The 6,958-nt window shown below is 32.9% G+C and overlaps 1 long non-coding RNA gene across 1 annotated transcript; it reads left to right on the top strand.

The window, feature by feature from the left end:
- The first annotated feature begins 900 nt into the window (after window positions 1-900).
- LOC127747713 (uncharacterized) lies at window positions 901-3,228 on the top strand. The gene is made up of 3 exons (XR_008009470.1): window positions 901-1,090; window positions 2,239-2,294; window positions 2,594-3,228. It is a non-coding gene; the product is annotated as an uncharacterized LOC127747713 (long non-coding RNA).
- Window positions 3,229-6,958: the final 3,730 nt, after the last annotated feature.

The following is a 6,958-nucleotide window of genomic DNA, read 5'->3' as shown; positions in this document are numbered from 1 at the left end:
TTGTGCATAATCGACCAAGGCTCGGAAGAGTCTTCTGTCCCTCGTTAAATAACTCGTAGAAGTAGCTCTTCTACCTTTTATTAATCTTTTCCTCTTGAGCCAACACCTCTCCATCCTTATCCTTTATGCACTTAACCTGATCCAAATCTCTCGTTCTTCTTTCCCGGCTCTTTGCAATTATATATATACCTTTTTCTCCTTCTTTCGTGTCCAAAGACTGGTAGAGACCCTCATATGCTCTTGTTCTTGCTTCACTTACAGCCACTTTTGTCTCTTTCTTAGCCGCCTTATATTTTTCCCAGTTATCTGCATTGCAGCATAAAGACCACTCTTTAAAGCATTCTCTTTTTATCTTTATCTTTTCTTGTATACTCGCATTCCACCACCAGGACTCCTTGTCTCTTGGTCCTATTCCTTTAGATTCACCAAAACTTTCTTTTGCTGTTCTTCTAATTAAATATAAAATATATAAATACAAAATATATGAATATTTTTTATTAATCAAGATTAATTATTATACAAAAAATTTTTATAATATTAAAAAATTATATTAAAATAATATTTTAAATTGTAATATAAAAATATAAAAATAATTAAAATTTTATTTTACATTACTTGATAAATAATTAAATTATTATATTCAAAATTTATTAACTAACTACTTTTGTTAAAGATATTATTATATAATATAATTTTTTTATCAAAATATTTTAAAAATATAATTAATACATACCTATCACATTATATATTTACTTATATTAACAAAACCTAAATAAATCTATAGGATAAAATCCTATATTTACAGTGAAATGGTATACAAACTCAACAGATGTCAATGAATAAAAAATAAGATTTATGGCTACACAAACCGGCTTTTGTAATTATATATGTGCATTGATGTTAATTTATTCCTAAGCTGAAATGGTTGTGATTTTCAGCATTCAAAGGGAATCCTTGTTAGTTGTGAAGCTTCCCTGCACTCTTATTTTCTTTCGATCTTTCCATTTCCCCCATATTTAAAGTAAACTCCCCCATATTCATTGTCTTCCGGGAAATGATTGATAGAGGCTTATTGAATGGTTTATAGAAGGTAAGATACATAACTCAAATTAATAATTTTTCTATTATTGTTGAAATTATTACAAAACTTGGTAAATTTTGTAGCAATTGGATTGGAGGATTTGGGAATTATCATGAACTCAATACCACCGGTTTTGGTTATCTCATTATTATGAATGAATTTTGAACTTTTGTTATTGGATGACTTTTGAGTCTCTGTTTGTTTCCATGGCTATAATGCATTCTATTTTGGTAGATATTCTTTGTTGTAACTGATTTGTTAGTGCTTAAGATTTCTTGATAGTAACCTAGAGCTCATGATTGGTGTGATGAGCAACTGTGCTTTATTTGACATAGGAAAAGATATGTAGTGCCAAGAGCCTAAGATTAATGGCATAGGTATATGATTTTCACTGCTATCTTCAAAACGAATTCATCTGCTAAATGCATGACCCCACTTTTTTGTTAACTGTTTTTGACGTTTTGATATTTTTTACAATCTGATGACAGTTGAAGAAATCTGTATATTAAAGTATGTTATCACACAATGTGAATTTGGGTAATATGGTTTAAATATGAAGTATCTTAAAACCTTTGGTCATTTTCATAGTTAGTGTTACTCAGTTGTAATTCTTAGAAACTTAACCAACCGAAAAATATGTACATATGAAATAGCTCTTCACAGAGATTTTCTGTTAATGCGTAGTTGAACTGTTTCATTACTTGTTGAAATCCTATATAGGGATTATTGCATTGACATTGTTTAAACATGTTGAAAAAGCTTTTATTATTAAAACATGGTTTGGAGTTTTGGTGTTTGTTATCAGCTACACCTGTCTTAAAAGATCTGGTGATTCTAACTCCAAATACAATTGTTTTTACATCTATTTCTTTGGTTTTTCTAAATCTTCTTTGCATTGTGATGGCTGAGGTTAGAATAAAAAATTAAAAGTGAAACAATGTTGTACAATTTGAGGTTGCATTTTTTTAGAATATCTTTGAATGTTAGTACAATTTCTTTTGGGATCAAAAGTTGAACTATGATATAGCTTCGTTGCTGATTAACTTATTTTATCAAACTGATTTTGACCCTGTATTGGTGGTTGAGTATTTTGGATTCTTGACATGGATTTCATCTTTGTTCCACGAGTAATACCGATCTACCTTACTGATTCCTAGGTGCACTGAAGCATGTTAAGTTGCAGCATGGGGCAGACAAAAATTGAACTTCTCCAGTATGAATTTTCTTCAAAAATTGCACTGATTATTATTTTCTTCTTACTTTTGCTCTTAAACAAAACTCTATTAAGAAAAATTGCTGAAAACAATGTCATTTCTATAATTCTATGGAAGGTTGCATTACAAGATATATGTATAAGGGCTGATTCAAATAGCTTTTCACTTTAGACATTGTTTTTGGATTCAAGCTTTAACCAGAATGCATCAAAATTGCACACACGGACTATCATTTTTCTTTCAAGAACCTCTCAATGGAACTATTCTACTAAGTACTATCATTGACATGTTTTGGTAGGCACAACTCTTTGCAACTGAATGCTACAAGAGGTAGCGTTTCAGGGGCCAAATCCAAATTGTTGAGGGGGATTCTTATTTGTACAAATGATACTTCGAATTGGAACGAGCACGAAGGAATTAACGATACTTCATCTTTTGAGTTGTTCTACTAGATCGGTCGCACAAGACCTTTGGTCTCTGCCCGGACTTGCTGAAAAAAATGGAATCACTTCTTATGAACTTGTTGAGAATGATTCTGATCTAGTTCATGGCCTATTAGAAGTAGAAGGCGCTCTGGTCGGATTCTCATAGACAAACAAAAGGTCGCAGTCAGTTTGATAATGATCGAGTGACATTGTTTCTTCGGTCCGAACAAAGGAATTCCTTAAATATGATTTAAAATAGATCTTGTTTTATCGTTGATTAGAGATTTCTCTATGAAAAATATGAATCAAAGTTTGAAGAAGGGGAAGGAGTTCTCGACCCACAACAGATGGAGGAGGATTTATTCAATCACATAGTTTGGGCTCCTAGAATATGGCGCTTTCTTCTTTTCATGCTCTGCCACTTCATTGTCTAAGGAGGCTTTCGCAATTTTGGTGACGAAAATAAATAGAATGCCTAAGAAGAATAATTGTTATTATTAGATCTCCAAAAGAAAATTTGGATGAAATCAAAGCTAAAAGAAGGAGAACGGATTTTCTAAATTTTGTCGTTTTTACACTTGATAAGATCGTGTTATCTTGAGAGTTGTTCTTTTATTTTTTCTTTTTTTTTTCAAAAACTCTTTCACAGTGGTGGTCAAAGCTTAATTGAGAATAAGAAAATAAGTGAGTATAGCTGCAAAAAAGTAAATATTACATGTATATTAGAGAGTATAAATATCCTGTATATGGAATACAAAATATGGAAGCTATATAGTCTGCAAAACTTGTAGATAATGAAACTTAATCATAAAACTTGTGAAGGATAAAGCTTTGAGAAGGTAATGCTTTAAGCTTTTAGAGAATGAAGACTTGATCCAGAACCTGAGCTCTTATATATTGAGTATGGAAGGCAATATACACATTTTGGAACAAGGAATTTTATAGGAGAGGGGCAAACAAATACAAAATACAATAAAAATGTCATATGGCAAAAAATTAATAAAATATAATCTATAAAATGTATCTCAAGTCAATAATTATATTATATCGTATACAAAAGATTAAAAAAATATAAACAAACTTAGGTTAGTCTAATAGTTAGCTTACTAATCTGCTTAAGCAGTGTCAGGGTTTGAAGTTCGCTTGGTACATGTAGCAATTCATTGGCCAATGGTGAACCCTTAAATGGAGTTCTAACTCGCGATGAATTAATCCTTAACCTGTCGAGTCAGGGGATACCATGAAAAAAAAAGAAATTAAATAATATATCTTAAGATCTTGGTATTTTTAAGTTGTAGTCAAACAATAATTTATGGAACTAAGTCATTATATTTATAATTAAATTTGAAAAGAATTTTAAAATAATCTCATTTTTTATATAATGTTGTTAAGTAGGTTGTATAAAATTATTCAATATCATTTTGAGCATTACTATTGAATTTAGAATAAGAAAACAAAATTTGATAGATTTTTTTAACGCCTCTTATTTCTTAAAAAATATTACTATTTGTTATGTTAATTAAGGTAATTAAAATAAATAAATACAAAGGTCGAACAATTGTGCAAGGAAGAAATTGTTGAAATAAATAAATAAGAGATATATGATATAAACTCTTGTCTAATTCTTGTATTCTTGTGGAATGATGAATTATTAATTGTCAATTGTTTATTTTCTTACCATTTTCTATTTGCAATTTCAGAAAAGAGTAAAAAAAAAAAAAAGAAGAAACTTGTTAGGGGTTCAGAATTTTCTTATCATCAATGGAAACAGTTCTTAATAATCAACGTGTATTTTTTTGTTTTGTTAATTATAAAATAATTTAAATACTTAATTAATTAATAACAGCCATATTCTATATGGTGTTAGGAGTGCTTGGTAACCAATTGTTAGTCGACATACATAAAATACTCAAGAGAAGAATTGAGTATTAACCATTTCAACAATTTTTTTCGCAATACTTTAAAAGCTTTTAATAGTATAAAATTAAATTGAATTCTATCAATAATTGAATCTCAGTCAAAATTAAATTGAATTTTAATATTTAGAATGAATTAGCGCAATTATAAAATTGAATTGAATTCCAATGTTTAGAATGTTCATGTAAAAATTCAAACTCTGAAAGGTTCAGAGACAAAAAAATGAGAAAGAAGAAAAGCAGAGAAAGAGGTGAAATGATTCAAATTTTTTGTTGAAAAAGAATGGAAAATCACAAAGGTAAAGTTCGGTATAGCTGCACTATATATACAACAACATGTGAACTAACTCTAGTTAAACTAAAATCAACTAACTAACTAAGGCAAGTTAACAGTTAGTAATCTCTAACTAACCAGCTTCACTATGATTAGCATATGGTATAATCACGATTTATATCAACTAACATTCCCCCCTCAAACTAGGAGTGTAAAGATCTAACAATCCTAGTTTGCGATAACATGAATAGAAGGATCCTGGAGCAGGTGTTTTGGTGAGCAAATCTGCTGTTTGGTTAGCAGATGTGATAGGGAACAGCTTCAAGATCCACTCATTGGCCTTGTCTCGCACAATGTGCAGTCAGCCTCTATGTGCTTCATACTCTCGTGCAGAAATGGATTAGCGGCCATGTGGAGTACGGATTGACTATCGCTATAGAGGGTGAATGGCTGCACATGATCAACGCCAAGAGTTCTTAATAACTGAAGAAGCCACAGACCCTCACACGTCGCATTTACCAATGTCCGGTATTCCGCTTTCGAAGATGATCAAGACACAGTTTGCTGCTTACTGCTCTTCATTCCAAGAGATTAAGGTGGTCCCTAGGAAGAAACAGTAGCCAGAAACAGATCTTCTTGTGTCTGGACAAGTTGCCCAGTCAGCGTTCGCAAACCCAATGAGGCTGAAATCAGTGTTGACAGGGAAGAAGAGACCCGCAACAGGGGCCTTCTTGAGGTAGCGAAGTATTCACAGAGCAGCTTCGTAGTGTTCAGTCATTGGGGACTCTAGGTACTGGCTGAGTTTACCCACGACAAATGCAATATCTGGCCTTGTTGTTAGTCAAATACTGTAGTTTATCAATGAGGTGACGATAGAGCTTTGAATCATCCATAGGGTCTCCAAAGGTCTTTGATAGATGAGTGGAATAATCCATCAATGTGTATATGGGTTTGGCTTCAATCAACCCAAATTCCTCTATCAAATTTGTGGTATATTTCTTTTGGAACAAAGCAAGCCCCTTAGTGTTGTATGCAATTAACTTCCATGCCAAGAAAATATTTGAGTTTTTCCAGGTCCTTGATGCTAAAGCGGGCATCCAATAGCCGTTTGATCTGGGTAATTTCTTGAATGTTGTTGCCTGCCAAAACCAAGTCATCAACATAGGCTATAATGGCTGTGCAATTAGATGGAGTTCGCTGAGTGAAGAGTGAATAGTCTGACTTGGATTGTACATATCTAGCTTCAGATAAGACTGAGACAAGCTTGGTATTCCACTGGCGACTAGCTTATTTAAGTCCATAAAGGGACTTGTTAAGCTTGCAAACTGATCCAGCAGGGGCTTCAGGACCATCAGGGACCTTCATGTATACATCTTCCAGCAAATCCCCGTGAAGAAATGCCGTATTGACATCTAACTGGTGTAGATACCACAGCTTGGGGGACTATGATAGAAAGTAAAACGCGTAGTGTTGTCATGCAAAGACCGGACTGAAGGTGTCAAAATAATCAAATCCCTCTTTTTGATTAAAAATCTTTAGCCACCAGCCTGGCCTTGTGCCTTTCAACAGTCCCATCAACGTTGAATTTCACCTTAAAGACCCATTTAGATCCAATTTCATTCTTTCTAGGAGGCAGTTTGGTAAGCACCCATGTCTTGTTATTTTCAAGAGCAAGTAGTTTAGCATTTATTACATTCTTCCAACAAGGATATTGAATTGCTTCATTGTATGATTTTGGTTCTGAAATGGTGGACACGACTAAAGAAAAAGCTCTGTAGTTCGGTGAGAGTCGTTGGTAAGTGATATATTTGGAAAGAGGGTACCTGGTGATTGAATGTGTCCTGATGATGGTAACATTGCACATTGATAGTCATCCAAATAGGCTGGTGGTTTTCTAATTCTGTTCGGTCTTTGGACAGTAGTAGGGTGAATAATTTGTGGAGGTGATGAGTGATGTGAATGCAGTGGTGGTAATGGTGAATGCTGGGATGAATATGGTTCCTGGTTTTCAATTGGTGGATGAAGGGGTGTCAATGTATGATTTTCTG

This window comes from Arachis duranensis, chromosome 5 (genome assembly GCF_000817695.3).
Source record: "Arachis duranensis cultivar V14167 chromosome 5, aradu.V14167.gnm2.J7QH, whole genome shotgun sequence".
NCBI classification, from domain to species: domain Eukaryota; kingdom Viridiplantae; phylum Streptophyta; class Magnoliopsida; order Fabales; family Fabaceae; genus Arachis; species Arachis duranensis.
Note: the sequence above shows the minus strand (reverse complement) of the source record. Positions and strands in the feature narration are given on the sequence as shown.